The following is a 22,804-nucleotide window of genomic DNA, read 5'->3' as shown; positions in this document are numbered from 1 at the left end:
TTTCAAATCCAATTGGAAAAACAATAGAAACCACCTAGCCAAAGCATCCTTGTCCCTTTTAGCAAAAAAAAAACACATAAATATGAAAAAAGTGCTTTAAATGGATTCGGTGTCAATTGGAAATTGCCATGGTGTCATCAACTGTCACTTGTGAATAGGTGTTGAGCTGAGTGCCATAGGTAGCATGCATCTACAGTAGTTTTTCTTCTCAAATGCGAATAGCAAGAGTCTCAAAAAGCCCAAAATCCAATTTAGTGGCTTCAAAAATCAGGCAAGGAAAAAGGAGGCACTTCCCCTCCCCTCTTCATCGGAAAGAGTGGCTACAGTGCTTCTCTATAGATGGTTCTCGCAGCTCCCTCAGAGCAGCTTATCTATTGCTGCCACCCCCGAAAATAGCTTTTTTATAGTCTTGCATTACTTTAGTGAGTCACCTCCCTCCACAGCAAGATGCTTCTCTTAGATCATGCCTCCCTATCAGCGTTTTGCCAGAGCAAGATGTTGCTCTTAGGCCATTCCTCGCTATCAGCCTTTAACCAGAGCAAGACACGTGTTTATCCTAAAGCAAGGCCAACACAGCAAGTTACACCAGCCTATCACCCAGCAACAAGTTGATTTCTTATCGCACTACAGCTAGTTGTTGAATGACCTATAGCCTACATTCACCTGTTTGTCCCATATCTGGCCTTGTCCGGAAACATTGTAGTTCCTTCGAAAATTGTTATTAGCTAATATATTTAGTTTGAATTACTATAACAAACCGGGACTATTGGAACACTTCCCAGACTGTTTTGAGTGCATCCCAGAAGTATTTTTTTATTAGATGTGCTTGCGTGTTCCATAACAAAGATAAGGTCGGCGCAGAGCCCAGATATTCAAACTAAATGTAATTCTTCTTAATTGTGAATTCTGCTCAATGCCCGTATATATTTTTAATGCATTTGCATTATGTACATGCCTGCTGACTGCTGACTATATGGCTTGAAATACCATACATGGCTTGAGATACCACTCAACCCAAGCATTCTGGCTAAATTACGTGTCAACCCACCCCACCATCCCCCATGAGTCATAGAAGAAGCGATGAAGGCATCTGAAGAATCATGAAATGAGAGTGAAGAGATAAAATAGCATGTGAAACAAAACATGCTAAAAAGTGTTCATTCAGGTTCTTCACGGGTTACTAAATTCTAAAACATAAACATATATCTTCTAGAGAAGAGCTGGCTGCAGAAGATATTGGTCAGCAGACAAAGTCCAGTCGATGATGTTTCAGTAGATGAATCAGTGATGGGTAGACTTTCATCACACAAAAGTTCCAAACAGTTCTCACCTGACAGTCAGGTTGCAGCTTTGGTGCATTAATGAGACCTGTTCTGTTATTTATTGACGACAAAATAAAAAGATGATCAGGATGAACCCAGCTGCAAGGATATAGAACACAAGTGAGATCCCCGAGCGTATGTTCCCAAAGAAGTCCAATATGCTGGTCAATGGGTTGAAAGAAAAAAAATGATTTAATCCGCCATTCCGTAGTGGATCCCAGGATGGAGCTCCCATTTATTGAAGTGGAGCTTTCCAGTACGGCTTGAACCTCTTTTCGCTAGTCTGGTGCTCTGATTTGATTCCATGCAGGTTTCTGTGGTGCTAGTGATGTGTATCTTCATGTTCAGGGGATCTGCAGTCTCACTGATAACTGCAGGAACTTCAGAGGTTTTCATTTCAATTCAGGCCAGTTTAATAGCACTAGTTCAGTCTGTACCGGTGGATGAAGGATGATGTTGCAACATTTTACCACCTTTGAGACACCGAGCAGGCCGGCAACTCCCACAGGCACACCACAGCAGGACACATTGAACTGCACGATGTAGGATCCATTAGGTAGTAGTAGAGCTTTGCTACTAAAAGTTTCCTTTTGAATTGCACTTCATGTACATTTGATCAAGTTCAAATTCTGCTCACATAAGCGGATCTTAGAAATGTACTGGCATCTTACATGGAGTGTTCCCACACAATCTTTTAGAGAATACTGATGGACGGTAGAGTCTCCATGTGCTAAACAGGCATGGGTGTAGGGCAACGCATTGGTGGTTTGTAACCATTGAGTTTGGACTTGGTGCATGGTGCCCCAGGACTGTAATTCTTCAAACAACAGTGGTGACCTTCCTGGCACGAGAATGTTCAGGATCCCATGAAGTTTCAATGACATAAGGTGTCTGTTCCACACCGATATTCTATAGACAGTCTTTCTTATGTTAATGTTAAAGGTATTTATTTAGCGCACTGTCACCAACGGAGTTGGTCTCCAGGCGCTCAGGCGGATCTGTAAAGAAATGGTGGACAGGGTGGGTAAGTGGGTGAAGAGGGCGTAGGAAAGTGAGAGATGGTGTACTGTTGGCAGCTTCAGTTTGGTTTTCACCGTGTGCTGAGCTTGGGTGTGCAAATAGGATCGAAGCGGCGCCTCGCATGCTGTTGTTGCGCTCTATGTGTTGGTTGTTGTTGCGGTGTGGTGCTGTCTGTGCGGTTTGCTGTGAGAGAGGTGGTTGTGTGGGTTTTGTGTAAATTAAGTAAGCAGAAATTAGAGGTTTTGGTTAGTGGGTTGTATGTCTCATAATCCCTGTAGTTTAGTTTATGTATCGGGTAGTCATAATGGGTTGGTATATTCTCTCTCTGGGTTTAATGATTGTCTAGTTTCTGTGGTGATACTGTGGCTAGTTCAGCCAATTAATTGGCATAGTACTATAGGTTCGTTGAGCATTTTCCCTAGATCGAAATTGGGGTTTTATTATTATTACCCAGCTTCTATCTATTTACTGTCGGTAGTCCATTGGGTGGTATAAACGTCTCTTCCTTTCCTGACTGTCTAGTATCCGGGCAGGGGAATGAGGTTGGCCTCCAGCCAAGCTATTGAGCTTGGTACACCCAGGGTGCGTGCATATACCTGTGTAGTATTGTAGGTACTTTGTGACAGGCATTATGATGTCAGTCTAATGTGAAGTTATTTCATATGCCAATTGTAATACGGTGTGCTGTCTGCATCCGCATGCCTGGAATGTTTGGGTTAGAAAGAGAAGTGAGGTTTGTTTGGAACAGGGCGAATGCAAGCAGTTGGAGAGAGGCGCTGGATGGCGGTGGATGCAGGCGGAGCACCGGGTCTATAAACAAATAAAGTTTACCCGTGTTTGCACCTTTTGAAGTCCCGAGCATACTTCAACCTGCTTAGGTAGTGCAGTTATATTATCTCTCCCCGTGCTTTCGTGTGCATTACTGTCAATGTTCCCTTGCTGCTTGTGCCCCCGAGGTTGTCGGGTGCCATTTCTGGGTGATACCTTGCTCTCCATTCCGATTTAAATGGTGTGTGTTCTAGTTACAATTGTTGAGGATTGTTTTAATGGATAAGAGGATACGTTACATGTCCGTATATCCTTATTGATAAGGGTTGATGATTAGGGGAGTCAGGGTAGGCTTTTCTCTCGGCCTAGTTCCTCTGTGTATGTTTTTATGGGCAGGCTTTCTGGTTATGGGGTGAAGAGCCATGATTTGAGAAGTTTCCTGAATTGTAGGTGATCTCTTGTGTTCCGTATGTTCTTTGGTAGTTCGTTCCAGGTTTTTGGGACACGGTGAGAGAAAAAGAGGATCCTCCGAGTTTTCTCTTGTTGTATGATTTGGGTTCCAAACGGATGTCGCTGCTGGCCCAGAGTGGCCTTGTAGTGTGATGCGTGTTTAATTTTCTTCTGATGAACTCTTCACCTTGGTCGTGGATTGCTCTGTGGGTTATGCACATTGATTTGAACTTGATTTTCTGTTTGATGGGTAGCCAGTGTAGCGTTTTCAGCGCTGGTGTGATGTGTCTCTTCTACGTAGTTTAAGGAGTAGTCTGCCCGCTGCATTTTGTATATGTTGGAGTTTATTTAGGAATTGTTCAGGCAAGCCTAGATATAGGCTGTTGGCGTAGTCTAGTCTGGACATGATGAGGGTGATGATGGCAGTAGTTTTGTTGATGAACGAGAGGAATGGTAGGATCCTTTTAGCCGATCGCAGGAGAAAGGATTTCTTGATTAGGGCGTTTACTTGTGGCTCTAGAGTGGGTTTGTTGTCCATCAGGACTCCCAGGTTTTTTACAGTTCATGATAGAAATTGGTCCTTTTCTGTCGCCGATCGTTCCTTTGCAGTGCAGGAGTCCTCCAGACGTCCTCCCTCTTGTCCCCACGACTGAGGCCCCAGAAAACGGGATCTGCAGAGCTGCACAGGAACAAGAAGCCAGCTAAAGCCCTTTTCTTCTAACCAAAGGTACTGTACAGTCTGAGCGAACTTACCTCTTGTCGTGTAACCTCACTTGTTCTCTGCTGAAACTTGTCTTGGTTACTCTGTAGAGTTGCTAACAGCTTCTTTACCTCACAAGCCTAAACAGCGTTTGGCCCTACTTTGATTTCTTCTTTTCTACAAAGACTTCTAAAACATTGTGCAATACTTTTTTTTACCTTCCTCTGAGAAGTGCTTCAGCTCACCTAGACTTTTGCCCAATTGACTTTGGCCTAGCCTGGCTCCCTGAATGACTATTCTTTCCTTTGACATTGTGTTTGGTCTTCCTTCCAGGAAGGGGTTAACTACCTTTGCATTGGGAGGTTGTCAAAAGTACTTACCTGCTTTGAGAAGATTTGTGAGATCTCTTGTTTTGTCCTAATAACCTTTCTCTTTGACAAACTCTTAAGACTGATTCTAAATGCTAACCGTGATATATTAATGTCCACAGTGTCCTAGTTACTAAAGTCACCTGAGGGTGTAGGAAGTGTCTGTGGGCCATCCCAAAAGGGTACTTACTGATTTAGAAATATTAAGAGTGTGAATTTTGGAGTGTATTTGTGTGTTACTATTATATTGCCCCTTCTGAAGAAGGCTTATTCAAACTGACTGTTAAATACATTAATAATAGTTTAATCGAGGCCACCAGGGGGCGCACAGGCAATGGCAGCCTGAACACGCCGCTCCTGCCGTAACTGGGCTACGCAGAGGGATTGAGCCCCCCCGCGACCCCCCCACGGGACATTCACGGTCCGCGGAACCCGTGAGCCACGGGTGCCCCCCGGGGCGAAAGAGCGGCATCTGGGGACCCCCGGGTGCCCGAGAACGAGCTCTGCGGCCCGAAGGGAGGAGCCCCGGAGAGCCCCAGGCAGCGTCCCGACCATCGAGGGAGGAGGTGGCGTGCGCTGGCGGCCTGGACTCGTAGGTGCGCACGACCCCCTCTCCACCCCGAACACGGAGCGCGCCGGCGCCCCGGCAGAAGACGCGCCGGCGACACCCCTGCAGCACCCGAACAAGGAGCCGTCGCGGAGGGGGAGTCCCCCGTTGAGGAGCCGGATGATACGCGGGCCGCGACCCGCTTAAGGAGAGGCGGCCTGCCCGCGCTCCCGAATTCGGAGCCGAGGTAGGTGGGGGGAGCCCGCCCCAGCCCCCACGCAACCCTCAAGGACCCCGGGGGACCAGTCGCGGGGCGCATCGGAGGGCACGGAGGGGCGAGTCGACCCCGCCCCCCCCCTGTCGAGCCAAAAAGAGGGGAAAAAAAAAAAGAAAAAAAAACGTAAGAAAGACGAGGGGGAAAACGTCCCCAGTCCTGGAAGTGACACAGAACATTCGGAGGAGAGTATCCTCGAGCACATCACTTCCCTAGGTGGTGGCCCCTGGGCTTTTTCCCAGGGCGAGTGCCCGCCTGGGAGCTCTCGCTGGAGGAATCACACCTGAGAGCCCTCCAACAGACCGCTATTGGACATCCTTAACCGCTCCCCCCCACCCTAAGAACTGCTGACAAAGGACAGAGGACACAAGGGGGGGAGGGGGTGTGAGGCCCCCACCGGAGGTCTGGTGGGGCGAGTGCCCGCCCACGAGAGGCCCCCCATAGAGGGCCACACCAGAAGGAGAGAGAGCGCGCTCCCCGACCGGGCTCTGTCCCTTGCCCCCAGGGGTGCACCAGCAGAGGGGAGAAGTAGGAGGACCGAATGAGTTGGCGCCATACCCTCCAGGAGTACTGCTACCAAGACACCAGCAGGGAGAACAGCAACCCTGACCGATGGACCGGCATGTCCCATTCCGAGACCCCACCCCTGCCCGCCCTCACCATGGAAAAGGGCTTTGCCTCGGTCTTGCAGGAGATTAGGGACATGCGGGCAGACATTGCCCAAAAAATGGAAAACATGGACCGCAGAGTGGACAAAGTCGAGGCTAGACTGTCACAACTAGAGTCCAACCAGTCCTCAGCAGCGACCCAGGAGCTGGACACGGCTCTGAGACTAACGGCCCTTGAAAAGAGGGATGAGGAGAGGGCAAGACAAATGGACGACTTTGAAAACAGAGAGCGGAGGAACAACCTCAGAATTTTTTGGGTGCCGGAGTCGGAGGGGGAGACGGAAAGAGACTTGACCCGGGTGGTGAGGGACATCATCACCCTCCTCTTCTCGGATGAGATGACAACCGAACCGACGTTTGATCGGATCCATAGAGCGGGGGGAAGAGCTGGGGGCCCCCGGTCAATTCTGGTCCGCTTCCATTACTACACTGAAAAAGCGAAGGTTCTAGAGGAGGCCAGGAAATCCCGAGAGATAACCTACAACAACGCACAGGTGGCCATTTTCCAGGACCTCTCCTCATACACGCTGGCCAAACGTAGGATGTGCCGCCCGCTGACCCAGATGCTGAAAACGAAGGGGGTGCGCTACAGATGGGGGTACCCCTTTTCCCTCACGTTTGAATACGAAGGCCAACGAGTGAACCTGATTACAGAGGAAGATATAAGGGGAGCCATACAGGAATATGTAACGGACCCGACCCCGCGGAGGGAACCCTCCGGGTTCGCCGCGGATGAAGCCAGTGCGCGCCGGTCACGAGGAGAGAGGAGAAAAAAGACAGGCCCACGGAAATTTAAAAAATTGAACCCACCGTCCCCATCGACGGACAGGAACGACACGGAACCCGGCCAGGGTGGAGCGGGACTGTCGGACCCGGGGGAGGAAGGTTGCTGAGGCATCTCACGGCAGGCAACATCAGCCTCGGGGGAACTGTGTAAAGATCTCACCACGGGGACTCACCATCTGTTCCGGCCCGAAGACAGGCCGAACTCTAGGACCAGGGGGTCCGAACTTATGTGGATCCTCCCGGAACAGCAAGTATGAGAGTTACATTGAGGGGGGGAGGGAGGGATAGGGGGGCTCATGGAGGCTCTAATTTGGATATTCACCCAGCAGGAGGCGGTAGGCTGGTGGTCCGGCCAGTTACCAACAATGGTAGAACTGTTTGGCTGGACGCCGGGGGGGGGAGGGGGGTAGGGGGTTTGTTGATGTGGTTACGTTCACAGGGGGGACCAGGGGTCAGTTGGGGAAAGGTTTCAGGACCACCTGGGGGGGAGGGGGGGAAGGGAAACGGGAGATCAGAGGATAACACGAAAAGAGCCGGACAAGGAAAGTGCCACGAGTCAGCTACCCAGTAGCTGGTTAATTTTAGACAATGGCTGATGATCTACCTACCCTGGGCGTGGGCTCCCTTAACGTGAGGGGGCTGAACACCCCCACCAAAAGATCCCTGGTCTGCAGGGAATTCAGGAGGGCTAAACTAGACGTGCTTTTCCTTCAGGAGACGCACTGGGCGAGGGGGAAAGAACCAAGGCTACGGGGGGGGGGATTGGGGAAGTCCTCAGCGCCTCCCACAAGACCAAGAAAAGGGGGGTGGCCATAGTGCTAGCGAGGGACATCGGCTTTGAAGTAGAAGCCTCATTGAAAGACCCAGAGGGGCGGTTCCTGCTGACGAGGGGCTCCCTGCGGGGCTCCCCCTTAACACTTGCAGTTGTGTACGGCCCCAATGAAGGCCAGGCGCAATTTTGGGAGGGAGTGAAGAACAGATTGAAATTATTCGTACGCGGGTTGATGGTGGTGGGGGGGGGACTTTAACATGGTCCTGGACCCGAAAGTTGATAGGAAACGCTTGGAATCCCAACCCACCAGGGCTGCAGATGAAATTATGGCCCGCTCCTTCCAACGGGTCAACACAGAGCTGGGCCTAGTGGACACCATCCCGACCCCTAGGGCAGAACACCCCTCCTTCACATACTATTCTGCAATCCACACATCATACTCCCGAATAGACTACATCCTGGTAGACGAGCCCCTGCGCCCATATGTCTCTGGCTATGAGGTTGACCCGGTCCCCTGGTCCGACCATGATCTGGTCCGTACCACCATTATAGGGGAATGGCGAGGTGGCAGAAAAGGGCGATGGAAGTGCAACGACTCCCTGCTGAAGGACGATGTCCTGGCGCAGGAAGTGCAGGACGCCATTACGGAATACTTCAAGCTGAATGACAATGGCGAGGTGGGTGCGCATGTGCTGTGGGACGCCTTCAAGGCGACCTTACGCGGGGTTCTCATAAGAATGGGGGCTCAGAAAAAAAGGGAGAGGGAGGCCCAAGAAAAATCCCTTAGGGAAAAGATCGCACAGCTCCAGCCGGGAGGCCCCCCGGAGGCACCCTTGTCTATGGAACAGATCACTGCCCTAGAAAATTACAAACTTCAATTGAAAGATCTCTTGTTGCACAAAACTGAGCACAACCTCCAGCTAGTGAAACAAAAATACTATGAGAAGGGGGACAGAGCCGATAAAATCCTGGCCTGGAAACTCAGAGAGGTCCAGAGAAGCAGAATGGTGAGGGCAATCAGGAACGAACGGGGCTCACTAGACCATAGCACCCCAGTCATAGGAGCGGCTTTTCGACACTACTATGAACAACTATATTCGTCAGAATATGCCGGGGAAGACACTCAGATTGAGGAGTTCCTGGACTCCATCCAGATCCCGTCCCTGACAGGCGAAATGCAGAAGGTCTAGAGGGAGGGGTCACAGAGGAGGAGGTGGAGAATGCAATCGGTGGGATGAAGGCGGGAACGTCCCCGGGGGAAGATGGGTTCTCAGTATACTTCTACAAGAGGTTCCGGTCCATTTTGGCCACACACCTGGCGAGGGTGTTCAATGCAGTACTGGAGGGGGGCACCCTGCCGGAAACGATGATGAGAGCCATCATAGTGGTATTGCCCAAGGAAGGAAAAGACCCCACTGACTGCTCCTCCTACCGCCGGATCTCCCTCCTAAATATAGATGTTAAGATCCTAGCTAAGGTGATGGGGCAACGGTTGGAGGGGATAATGCCCAAGTTAGTACACGGGGATCAAGTGGGGTTCGTGAGGGGCAGGCAGGGCTCGGATAATATCAGGAAGACTATAGACCTAATCCACTATGCCCAGGAATCAGACCTAGAGGCTAGTTTGCTTTCCTTGGACTCCGAGAAGGCATTCGACAGGGTCGCGTGGAGGTACATGCAACTCCTCCTCCGTCGAATGGGCTTTGGGCCTCACGTCAGGACCTGGGTCTCCGCCCTCTATGGAGCCCCAACAGCGAGAGTGCAGGTGAACGGGGAACTCTCCGACTCATTCCCCCTTACGAGGGGAACACGACAGGGGTGCCCACTCTCTCCGTTAATCTACGTCCTGACGATGGAACCTCTGGCCATAGCAGTCCGGGCCCACCCCGACATCAAAGGGATCAAAAGGGGAGAAGTAGAGTTCAAGCTCTCCCTGTTCGCTGACGACATCCTAGCGTACTTGGTGGAGCCCAGCTCCTCGCTCCCCCCCTCCTGCGTCTGATGACAGCCTTCGGGCAGTTCTCGGGACTAAAAATAAATGCAGCAAAGTCAAAGCTCCTACCCATGAGGGTCCAGGACCCGTGGTTGGACCCCCGGGACAGGTGTGCGGGGATTGCGGTGGGGAAGGATTCCATCAGGTACTTGGGGGTAACCCTGACTAGAGATCTCTCGAGATTGGCCCCGGTGAACTATGGGCCTATCTTGGCGGGGGTTACGTCTGACCTGAGGAGATGGGATGGTATGATTCTGTCCTGGTATGGGCGCATGACAGCGATAAAGATGAACGTACTGCCGAGATTATTATATTTATTCACCGCGCTCCCAACGGAGGTCCCCGCCCAGTTGCTCCGTGATCTACAAAAAGCAATCCGCGAGTTTGTATGGCATGGGAGGGCCCCGAGGATAGGAAAGGCCACCCTAACACTACCCAGAGAGGAGGGCGGGTTCGGACTACCGGACTTCCTCCTTTACTACCGGGCCGCCCAGCTGCGGGTCTTGCTGGAGCACATGAAGGAGGGGATGGGCACCTACTGGTCATACCTGGAGGACATGGACGCCCACCCTCTGAAAGTGCGCGACCTCCTGTGGCTGCCGCGTAGACTCATCCCTAGCAAACTGAAAGCCCACCCAACCCTGGGAATACTTTGGACAATCTGGAAAGAGGGACCCACAACCTCATACCTCACGACATGGCCCTCTCCAATGTCTTCGCTTTGGGGCCACCCGCTCAAACTAGGTAGCAGGGGATTCAGGAGTGCCCAGTCCTGGTCGGACGGGGGGCTGGAATGGGCGGGACAACTGTTCAAAGAGGGCGAGTTCCTCGAATACGAGGCCCTGCGAGATGCACTGGGGCGGGAGTCCCTTTCAATCTTTGAATATCTGCGCCTGAAGGGCATCCTTTGTGACCAAACATGGGGCCAGAACCTACGGAGACAGCTGACCCCCTTCGAAAAGTTCCTGGACACGGCCACATCAAGGAAGGGGGCGGTCTCCAAAATGTACCAAATACTGAACACTGTTAACTTGGAGGGGAGAAGAGGGTTTCGAGGGTTTTGGGACGACCTGGCAGGAGAACCACTCACAGAGGAGGCGTGGTCCAAAGTCTTTAAGATAGCATTTCATGGGAACCTATTTACATCGGACATGGAGCACAACTTCAAGATTCTACAGGGCTGGCACAGGGACCCGTTGAAACTGTCCAAGATGTTTTCGGGAGTGTCCCCCAGATGCCCAAGGGGTTGTGGCCAAGTGGGGTCGAGGGGGCATATGTGGTGGTCCTGCCCCAAGGTGCAGGAGTTCTGGGAGAAGGTACGGGGGTGGATGGCCGAGGTCACCGAGGAACTAATCCCACTCAACCCCCTAACGATGTTGCTGGGCCTCCCCCCGGAGGACACTGAACTGTATAGGTACCCAAGAATGTGGGAGACGATGTTGCGAGCGGGCAGAGTGGCCCTGGCACAAAGGTGGAAGAGCCCAGAGACCCCATCCAAAGAAGATTGGCTTAAGAAACTCAAAAACATGTTCTTAATGGACAAATTGACGGCCATGGTAAATAACGAATTGGGCTCCTTTCAGGCTAACTGGTATGGGGTCTATGGGGCATGGGGTTGGGACCCCCACTGACAATATGAGAACACTCTGGCAGGATGGCGGGGGTGGGTTTGGAATGCTTTACTCAGGGATGTAGGAGTAGCCCAGGACCCGGGAGACAGCGGATCTCACTCAGCCAATTTGGACGCGAGAGTATAGCATACCTCTGTGGCAACGTACAACGAGCGACGATGACAGCTCCAGCTGTTCGACTTTTGAAGTGACACTGATCTGGGGGGAGGGGAGGAGTTGGGGTGGGGGGGAGGGGGGAGAGGGAACCTGGGGGTTTTATGACAATGTTAAAAGTGATGATTACAACGCTCCCAGCGTTGCCGTTTGTATTTTTCTTCTAAAAACTACCAATAAAACCAAAGTTAAAAAAAAATAAAAATAAAAAAAAATAATAGTTTAATCAAGAAACCTTGTGTGTAAGAGTTTATTTGAATACTTGTCAAAGTAAATCTGTGTAACTTCCCTACAGCTCACATTGACCCCTCTTGAGATAAGCCTGGCTGCTCAATCACGCTACCAACCTGTGTAGTACAGACTTATACCAAAGGTTGGGTTCCTATTGCCAAGAGGTCAGGGTTGTCGTAGTGCCCCCAAAGGGTACTGCATACAATTCTGCCTAACACAGGCATTATTCACTAGCACATCTCTGAGGTTGTAGATTCCCTGCTGCAATGCGGCCATATCCACTAGCACGTCTCTGAGGTTGTAGATTCCCTGCTGCAATGCGGCCATATCCACTAGCACGTCTCTGAGGTTGTAGATTCCCTGCTGCAATGCGACCATATCCACTAGCACGTCTGAGGTTGTAGATTCCCTGCTGCAATGCAATGAGGTACTCCTCAGCGGCAAGAAGGCTCTTTTCTAGGGACCTTTCTGCCATTCTCTGGATTTCCCGGTGTCTGAGGCTTCTACATTTCTCACCTCCCTTTCTAGGAGGACAATCTTGTCTAGGACTGCTTTCCAATTACCTGACCTTCCCCATGTGTCGCTAATTACCTCATTTAAAGGTGCTTTCTCTGCCATTAATTGTCATGCAAATGGCATAGCTTTGTGAAACATTTTTTTTAAACATAAGCTGCATAGGGACCTACGGCTATACCTTTGTGTCTTTTATGACACTCATTGGCTCCAAGATTCCAGCCGACTGGAATATGTTTATATCTGTTTTACTGCATTGCTTTGTTTAGCTGCTTAGTTGTCAACCAAAATGCGCCCTCTTTGGCTGTCCAGTCTGGATAATATGGTTGATAGTGTAGAGGAGCAGCTGAATGCCTCTGCAGGACCCCCTGCCCCCGTCCTGCCTATATGTTGGAAACCAGAGATCGCAACATGCACAACAACAGTCATGGTGCCTATTTCATGAAAAGTCTTTGAGAAAAGGTATCCAGTGTGAGAAAACCCTATCTAATGTACCCCCGAAGAACTGACAATCTTCTGGAAGAAATCCCTGAAGGAATATGAAGATGAGTGAAAGTGAAGATTAATGACGCAAGAAGCAAGTCTGACATACTGGGAAGAGTGGCTTGAGAAGAGGATGCATGGACCCTATAGAATCTGATATGCGGAATGAAGATTGCACGTGTAAAGAGCACTGCAGAAAATGCAAGCCGTTCAATAACTGTACAGATGCAGCAATGCAAGTAGACTTATCTTAGAGGCTAGCTATACGTAGTGAATAGACTGCAGGCGATGCCACCATTATATAGAAGCTGGACATTTGGTATCACGTAGTTTAGTAAGCTCAGACCCATGGAGTAAGAAGGATTAATAGCTATGAGTGTGTTGCAGCAAGAAAAGCAGCTGAAGATCGAGGAAGGACCGAGAAGGCTGTCTGGCCTGGTGTCAAAGGGCCTCATTAGGAGTTTGGAGTTAACCATGGCGCTATTAGAGCCATGGCTGCCTCCAAATACTTACTGACTCCGCCCTGGTGAATGGAGCTATTACCGCCCCATTCCAAGGTTGGCGGGGACGGTAATGCCCCATTCACCAGGGCCCTTCCCCATTCCCATTTGAGCCCCCATAGGGCTTAATGGGAATGGGGAAGGCGCTAATAACGGTACCGCAAATTGCGGTACCGTTATTAGCACCAAAGTCCCTTTGCGGGTCCTGTCCTGGCGTTAAGGGAGGACCCGCAAAGGGACCTCGTAATAGGGCGGTAAGGGATTACCGGCACCGGTGCCCTTACCGGTGCCGGTAATCCCTTACCGCCCACCGCGTCATGAGGCCCAAAGACTGGAGCACCCAAGAACTGGTTATCTATCCTTGAACAGTGAACGTGAGAAGCCGAGCAACCTCTTATTAAGGTGCAAGCAGGAGACACCATAAGTGCCAAGTTTTATTAATTTAATACTAATAAATGCGAGAAAAGGAGCTAAAGCACTATCTCCTGTCACATGGGTCAAAATGGAAATAGAAACTGGGCGTGCAGCACCAGACTGAAGTTAAGAACATGCTCAGACTCCTATTCTCAGGATTAAGTATACTTTGCAAGGCCAAGTCCAAATACATGCATTCCTAGGCAGAGAAACACCAAATGAGCAAGGGAGCAGATCCAACACGTGTCAGTGACTGCAAATGGGGCAATCACACACACCTACCAGAGGTTGTGGGCAGATGTAGCCATGCACAAGCACCGTAGCCAAAATGCACTGCCCCACACATAGACACATGACGAGCGCCCATGTAATGCAAGCCCACAGATGTGACTCCCAGAAGACTAACAGCATTTTCCTCTCACCCCAAGAGGCACATCCTTTGACAGCGACGCGGCTGGACCGTCGTCATCCGGCTAAGCACGTGCGGGCAGACCTGGGAAGGCCTCACCACCTCCTGCTGTGCCAGCAGTGACACCACCCCAGCTGAACAACTAGCACCACCACCTCCTGCTGTGCCAGCTATGACACTACCACCGCTGCCGGCAAGACCACACCTGTGGTCAGTGGCCCCATTGTCCCTCCTGTGCCCTCCACAACACCATTGGCACATCAGTCACTGTCCTATTGTGGCAGGTACAGCGAGGAGGTGGAGGAGCCCCCCGCACCCCACCCGACGTTGTCGTTCAGCCTGGAAACATTGTACAGCCCCCCCATCTCCACCCATGCACAATATTTGGGACATGGATGTGTGGATCCTTGCAGTGGAGGACTGACACAGGGCGATGACAGATCTTGCTGAGCAACAGCTCGATGAGCCAGGAGGCTTGCAGCCGCGCAAGGCCATACCATCGATGCCCTGCTCATACTGGCACTAAGGGTCCGCAAATAGAATGAGGGGCTCTCTGCCAAGTCTGAATCCCTCTTCTGCACCCTGCAGGTAACCCCAGAGCACTTGCAGGACCGGGGGTCTGACCCGCCATCAACCATCACTGCCTGTGGGAGCTTGTAGCAGGTCTGCCCAAGGTGGCGCTTCCAGTGGATTTCCTCGACACCTCTGCCAGCCAAGAGCCCTGTGACAAAGAGGCAGCGAAAATCACTCTTAGCGTGACACTGTTTTACTTTGTGGCTTTGTGGTGTTTGGGGAGTGGGGAGGGGTGTGTGTGTGGGGAGCGGGAGGGGTGTGTGGGGAGGGGTCTGTGGGGAGGGGGGAGTGTGGGGTGTGTTTATGGGGGGAGTGGGATGGGGCACAGGGTGTTGGTTTTTGCTTTTTATTTCAGTACATCGTTTTGACTTGAAGCATTGAGTGGACATTCCTTATTTGGTGCAAGTATTTGTGTGTGTGCTTCATATGCAGTAAGGTGCAAGGGAAGTGCTGAGTGAAAGGGGTACTCAAAAAAAAATATGAGTTCTTAAGGGGCCATACACCCTCCCTGGCCTCCATGCGCACGTGCATGGGCCCGGCTCTAGCTGCATCATCATTATCATCATCATCTTCCTCTTCCTCCTCCTCTTCCTCTTCTGGAGGAATGTCCAGATCTGGGGGCATGGGTATGTTGCGTCTGACGCAGGTATTATGCAACATTACACAGGCCAGGACTATCTGCCCCACCTTCTCTGGCCTCTACATGAGCGCACCCCCAGACCGGTGTAAGCATCTGGAACGTACCCTCAAGAGCCAGAAGGGCTGCTCGATGGTCACTTCGGTCCTCACATGCACTCTGCTGTATGCCATTCCCTCCTGCGTCTGGGGAGCCCTGAGAGGGGTCATCAGCCACGGAAGCAGCGGGTATCCTTAGTCACCTGCAAGGGGTAAGGATACATGTGTGAGTAATAATGCTTGACAGTGGTTTTGCCTGTGACAGCGGAAACTCATTGGTCAGTCTGTGCATGCAAGTCCCATGTCTCTCCAGGATATACATTGCATGGCCATAGGTGGCCTGGTGTACAGATTCACTGGCATTGGAGTGGGTGGGTGTTGCATTCTGGTACCTGTACTGCATTATAGGTGGATGTTTGTAATGGCCTGGTCAGTGACTGCTACATCTCCAGTCATGTGCTACTCCTGTGTGTTGTGGCCTGTCTGTCAATTGAGGTGTGTGCTGGTTGGTCCTGCATGTACAGGGTGCTTGCTGGATATGCATTTGTGACATTGACTCCCAGACCCTTTTGCCTGTCACCCATGCTGCAATGTAGGTGTAAATGTACATGTACTCGTCCAACATCCAGGTCCTTAGTCCTCTGTGACACGCCATGTAAGCCGGCAGGGTGCTGTTCCGCTGGGCCATGGAGTCATGGGTTGATCCTGGGATCTGGGCGCAGTAGTGCCTGATGACGAGCTCGGCGTCACAGGTCATCTGGACATTGAGGGAATGGAACTGCTTCCCGGTTCCTGTAGACCTCCTCTGAGGCATGGGGGTGGAGGGGTAGGGCACCAGCTCTTTGTGCTTTCAGTCCGTTGCTGCCAATACATTGGGCATGCCCGCAATCGCATAGAAGCAGGCCTTTATTTGTGCCTGGGTGGTTGGAAGAGAGATGTGGTGGCCCACATGGTACAGGAGGACCTCCAGTACCTGCACCAGCACTCTGGAGAAGGCATGCTTCACATAGTGCTGGAACATGCCACTGGCCAGGAAGTGCAGGACCAACACCAGCTTCAGCAGCGGTGGTATGGCTGTCCTCATTTCGATCCTGCACCCAATATCATCCTGGATAAGGGTCAGGAGGTCATGAATGGTCTCCCTGTTTCTCCAGCATGGGGTCTGGCATGGATTTACATGCTCATAAATATTCCCCGTCGTCAGGCTGGGAATCCTCAGTAAAGGAAAAATCAGGTTCATTTTCAGTTCTGAACTGTCTTTCTCCTAACAACCAATCGCTGGTCTCTGGATCATACTGCCCCCAGCCAATGACTGCCCTCTACCTAAGCCCCTCCTCTGGCAGCCATCTTCAGATTTTTACTGCATGTTCAAGTGTTGGGAGTCCTCGTGCTATAGCTCTCAAGCTTTTACAGCATTTTGCGGAGAGTTTCACTCTATTTTTTCAGTCAATCGAGCCTGAAGCTCCACCGATTAACCTTTCCGATTAACAGGGACCCGTTTTTGGAATCTTCAGTGCCCCTCAAGGGCGGATTTTCGTCGAGTTTCTTCTTGGAGGATTCCAGAAGCTTCTTCGAGGCCTACACCGTGTGTCATGGCAGAGGAGAAGGACTCAGAGCCTCTCTCCAAGGTTTGCCCCGGCTGCAACCTACAGAACATCTTTTCGGATGATGGACATTCCCTGTGCCTCTACTGCCTACATTCGGACCAGTTGCATGTGGAGGACGACTGTGTGGCTTGTCGGGAGATGGTGCCGCGCACGCGGGCCGACCAACGCACGCGCCTCAACGAGTGGCTGCAGGCCAAGACCCCGGCTCCTGGTGAGTCCCGGCAGCATGTCTCCCCTGCCCAGAAGAAGAAAGCTGAGCAGTCTTAAGACATTTTAGGGCGCCCCTCCAGAGGGGGCCCAACATAAGGCCAAGCACTGCAAGTCCACTGCCTCCGGGAGCACCGTTGCGACAGGCTGCTCGGCGGCCAGGGCGAGTTCTGCGTCTCCAGCACCTTCGACCACGAGCCAACGCCCCCTAAGGTGAAGGCCGCAGACTCGGCCTGGACCACGAAGGCCCAGGTGCATCAGAAGAATGCCCACACCTCCATCGACAAACTATCGGCGTCCCTCGCGAAGGCCACGGGGGCAGATTCGCAGGGCACGGCCCCTAAGGCGAGGGTATCCCTGTCTGCCTGCCAGGAGGGAGTCCTCTTTCCAGCCCATCGAAAAGACTCAGGAGAAGGTGATGCCCACCATTTCACCGAAACAGTCTCCCCTGGTCGCAGAGAAGGATGGGGCACGGTAGTCCTTCAGGGCATGGACATTTCCTCAGAGGAAGAGCTCACCAGCCTCCTGGTCCTCCAGGAGGGGAGATGCGTCAAAAGCAGGCCCTACGGGGGGGATCCCGATGAGGGCGACGACGAAGGTGACGAGGAGTCCGAGGACCAACAGGGCGGTGACGACAGAGCGGATCAACCTAAGTCGCAAACGTCCCGGTCCCCGTCGCCTCCACCCCAGCAGCCACTTGGAGATATCTCAGTGGACATTCTTATGGCTCTGCATACCCTGTGCTCAGAAATCCGAACAAGGATGCCTCTGCGGCTCCGAGGCCATCAGAGGAACCACCACCCAAGAGGAGGACAGTTCACCCCCCTCTGCCTTTTCGCCTCCCTCTCCCCCACCGAGGGATGATACAGATCTGGACACGGCAACGCAGGTACTGGCACAGGTGACAATGGTGGCCTGGGGGTTGTCCCGTCTCTGCTGGCCAGATCTTCACCGCCCAATGAGATTGGCTCGTTCCACGCCATGATATCCAGGGCCTCAGAGCTGTTCCAGATCGTCCTGGAGAAGAAGAAAGAGGGTTCCCTTTACCAGCACCGGGAGACAAAGAGGAAGACCGTACTTTCGATCCTGTTATTGGATGACATTTGGCACAAGGGTTTGTCCCTCCTGAAGAAACCTTCATCGACTCCGGCAAAGAGGGATCGCTACGATTAGAAGTACAGAGTGCTGGACTCTGCGCCCAAGTGTTTACGGTCCCAACCGTCTCCAGACTCTGTGGTTTCGGCGGTGGCCAAGAAGAAGTCTTCAAGCTCATCCTCGTTCGCGGCCTCCTCCCCGCCCCCCTCCGGATGGTGAGGGGAAGAAGTTGAATGCCATGGGGCGAAGAGTGATCTCGCCGGCAGCGACAACCATCAAGGCCGCTAACGCCCTTGCCATCGTGGCGCGTTACGACGGGGAACTTTGGTTCAAGATGGCCCGCCTTCTGGACTTCCTTCCTGACGACAAGCAGGCTGAGGCGTTGGATATTCTACAGGAGGTGGCTTTGGACCACGCCATTACAGTGGCCACGGACATTGCTGACACAGGATTCCGCCAAATGGGCAACAGCTTTTGCCTTCGTCGGCGAGGCTGGCTGAGGGACACAAATTTCCACCAGGATGTTCAGTCGAAGGTGTTGGACATGTCCTTCGACAGGGACAATTTGTTTGGAAAGATTGTGGATGAGTCTCTCCAGGCCATCAAGGCGGACACAGACGGCTCGTGCCCTGGGCACGCTTCAGTAACAGCGGGCGTCCTTTCGGACTTTTGGAGGGAAATCCCAAAGTTCCTCTAAAGGATTCAGGGGAGGTGTCTTGTCCTACCGTCAGCCCCCACTCATCGGCCCAGGAGACCTACAGGGGCCGTGCCAAGTCTGGAGGTGGACGTTGTCATCGCCAAGGCCCCCAAACAAGACTGAACTGGCTGTGGAGTCGGGTCCCCACCCGTGCACCCCGGTGGGAGGCCAGATGGCGAACTTCGTCAGTGTGTGGAAGAACATCTCCACCGACCGTTGGGTGCTGGACGTTCTCGCCCATGGACACACCCTAGAGTTCCAACGAAAGTGTCCAAGGATAACACCAGTGGCCCGTCAAGGAAACCACATCCCTAAGTTGCTGTGGTGGTACGGGCCATGTTAAAAAAGGGGGCGATCAAGCTCGTCCCGAAGAGGCTCTGGGGCTCTGGAGTTTACTCTCGTTACTTCCTCGTCAGAAAGAAGACCGGCGGTTGGAGGCCCATTCGGGACCCCCGCCGTCTTAACAAGTACATCAAGTCCCAAAAATGTCGGATGGTGACCCTTCAGCAGGTGCTAGGACAGCTGGAAGAGGGGGATTTTCTATCGTCACTGGACTTGGAAGATGCCTATTTTCACATCCCCATTCACAAGGGACACCGCAAGTACCTATGCTTCGTGGTTCAAGGTGTTCACCAAGTGCCTGGCCCGATGGTGGCACAGCTGCGCCTACGAGGGATCCACGTGTATGTCGTGCCTGGTGTCTCCGTCGGAGGAGAGGATCGTAGCCATCTTGGGCAAGGTACAACGAATGTTGGCCCTGAAGGTCGCAAGGATAAGGTCCATCAAGTCCCTATTCTGCATGATGTCGTCAAGCATTTACCTCATTCGGTTTTTCAGGCTACGGATGTACCTGCTGGAGTTCCTCGACGCCTGCTGGATACAAGTGGGTAGGAGCTTCGAGGACAAGATCACACTCGAAGAGAGTGTCCGTCGAGCGATACAGTGGTGGGGAGTGCGCGTACATCTGCCCGCAGGTGTGGATTTCCAGACCCCACCTCATCAGGAGACGGTCACGACGGACACCTCCCTGGAAGGATGGGGAGCGCATTCCGGAAGTCTTCATGCAAGAGGCCTGTGGCTACCTAAGGAGAAGTTGTTGCACATCAACGTGCTGGAGCTGCGGGCAGTGTTTTGGGTCCTCAAGTCATTCCATCCATCCCTCAAGGGCAAATTGGTACGGGTCTTTACAGACAACACCACCACAATGTTCTAGATCCCGAAGCAGGGGGGAACCAGATCCCTGGCGCTCTCCAAAGAGGCGCAGGACCTTTGGCACTGGGCCGTCGCCCAGGGGATATTCCTTATCCCGTTTCATCTAGCAGGAGTGAAGAACAACATCGCCGACTCTCAGCAGGGAGCTCAGCTCTTGCCACGAGTGGGAACTTCGGCAGGACCAGGTGGATCACCTGTTCCACAGATGGGCAATCCCCAGATCGAACTGTTTGCGACGGCGACGAACACCAAGTGCCCGAGGTGTGCCAGCAGGTTTCCCCAGCTGGGGAGCATGGGGGACGTATTCTCTTTCCCCTGGGATGGCCTGTTTCTGTATGCGTTCCCTCCATTGCCGTTGCTTCTTTGACTAGTCAATCAACTCAGACGGTCCCGGTGCAGGATGATCCTCGTCGCACCTGCCTGGCCGAGACAGATATGGTACCCGGACCTTCTGGGCATGTCAGCGTCCCCTCCAATCGAGCTTCCGGCGGACGCAGATCTTCTAGCCAGGGAAGGAGGTGCGATTCTGCACCACGACCCAGGATCGCTGAACCCGAAGGTCTGGCTCCTACAGCACTAATGTTTGGGGGCTACGATCTCCCAGCGGATTGTAAGGAGGTGCTCGCCAAGGCCAGAGCTTCATCTACTCTCATATGCTATGGGCACAAGTGTAAGAGGTTCACTGTTTGGTGTCATACTCAGAAGATCGACCCTCTACGGGTCACTGCTCCGCAGGTGCTCCCGTATTTGTTGTTGTTGGCCAAGGCAGGACTGGCCCATGCTTCCATCAAAGTTCATCTGGCGGCTATTTCCTGCTACACCAGATCTCCTTGACGATCATCCTTATGGTCGCATTGTTTGGTCAAGGAGTTCGTCAAGGTATATTTCGCTCGTTCCCGCCGATGAAGGTTCCGGTCCCGGCGTGGGAGCTTGATGTGGTGCTTACTAGGCTCATGGGTCCCCTGTTCGAGCCTATGCATTTGGCGCCACTTAAGTTTTTGTCGTGGAAAACAGCTTTTCTTGTGGCCATCTCTTCTGCACGACGAGTGGGAGAGATCCAGGCCCTCTCTTGTAAACCACCTTATTTGACATTCCATGAGACAAGGGTGGTGCTACGGACACACCCCTCCTTCATGCCCAAGGTGCCGTCGGACTTTCATCTAAACAAGCCCTTGGTGTTACCTGTATTCTTCCTGATGCCTTTGTCACCGGCTGAGAGGACTTTGCACTCGCTGTATGTGGCTAGAGCGCTGAAGTTCTACGTGGACCACACAAAGAGTTTTCGGAAGACATCGCAACTTTTTGTGAACTTTGGCCATGTGAACCAAGGGAAGGCCCTCTCCAAGGTTTCCATTTCCAGGTGGGCCATTGTCACCGGTTGGCAAACCGACCGTTGCCTGGCCGTCCGAGAGCCCATTTGACCAGAGCGATCGCTGCAACTACGGCGTTCCTGTCTGGTGCGCCCCTGCTTGACATCTGCAGGGCTGCTACGTGGAGGTCGATGCACACCTTCACGAAGTACTACTGCATCGACAGTGATTCCAGGGAGGAGTCCAGAGTCTGCCAAGCAGTGCTGCGCAACCTGTTCGCTTGAAGGTGAACCTGGTGAGGAGGTAAGAGATGCTTAATGTTGAGTTGTTGAAATGCTTAATGTTGAGCCTTTTGCCACCTCCCGTGGTTGTGCATGCGTGTAATGCTATGTATTCTTGTATTCATGAGCATGTGAATCCATGCCAGACCCCATGCTGGGGAAGGAGCAAGTTACTTACCTGTAACTGTTGTTCTCCAGCATGGGTCTGGCATGGATTCACATGCGAACCCTCCCTCCGATCCCTCTGCGGCTCTTCTCTTGGTCCTACTGCCACTTTACGTGCTACCAAATCTGAAGATGGCTGCCGGAGGCGGGGCTTAGGGAGAGGGCAGTCATTGGCTGGGGGCAGTATGACCCAGAGACCAGAGATTGGTTGTTAGGAGAAAGACAGTTCAGAAGTGATACTGAAACTGATTTTTTCTTTACCGAGGATTCCCGGCCTGACGACGGGGAATATTCATGAGCATGTGAATCCATGCCAGACCCATGCTGGAGAACAACAGTTACAGGTAAGTAACTTGTTCCTTAGGCGGTACAGGATGTGTATCTGGCTGTCTGAGAGGGCCCAGGGTGTGGCCCTTGAGCAACGGATCACAGCACGCCTCTGCCTTGCCTCACCTGCATTACCTCTATCCTCCTCCTCCTTCTTCTGTCCCTGGCCTCCTGTCGCCACTGCTGCTGCTCCAGCACCGGCAGTTGGACGTCAGCTTGGAGCACCTCCAGGTCCATGGTAGAGGCAATGAGTGGCAGCATGGTTGTGTTGCAAAGGGTTCTTGGGGTAGGTACTGTTCCTGTGTACATAGGGTGCACCTGGCTGGATTGGATGCATATGTGGGCTCATTTCCCTCAGCTGTGTCATATACCGGCTGCTCTGAGGTGATGTTATCTCCGCTTTGGTTTTTCTATTATTTCCGGCAATGATCTGCCGGAAATACCAGCAAAACCATTCTCTTGATACCATTGTGCCAGTACTTCTGTTGCCAGTAATTCTGGGCAAGGTGGTATCTGCGCCAGTGATTCCAGCAACATTATACTTTGCCAGACCGTTAAAAGTGCCAGTAAATGGTGTTATTGGCACTTTTACCGTTTTCCAGCAAAGTTGTAATGAGTCCCGTTATATTGAGCATAAAGCGGAAGAGCACCAG

General features: G+C 52.4%; 1 protein-coding gene across 1 annotated transcript in view; it reads left to right on the top strand.

Moving 5' to 3' along the window:
- The window catches only part of LOC138489511 (zinc finger protein 182-like), a 376,372-nt gene that overhangs the window by 209,958 nt on the left and 143,610 nt on the right, over positions 1 to 22,804 (top strand). The window lies entirely within an intron of this gene.

This window comes from Ambystoma mexicanum, chromosome 9 (genome assembly GCF_040938575.1).
Source record: "Ambystoma mexicanum isolate Mex_15411 chromosome 9, UKY_AmexF1_1, whole genome shotgun sequence".
In the NCBI taxonomy this organism is placed as follows: domain Eukaryota; kingdom Metazoa; phylum Chordata; class Amphibia; order Caudata; family Ambystomatidae; genus Ambystoma; species Ambystoma mexicanum.
The sequence above is the reverse complement of the archived record's forward strand: the minus strand, read 5'-3'. Positions and strand labels throughout refer to the sequence as shown.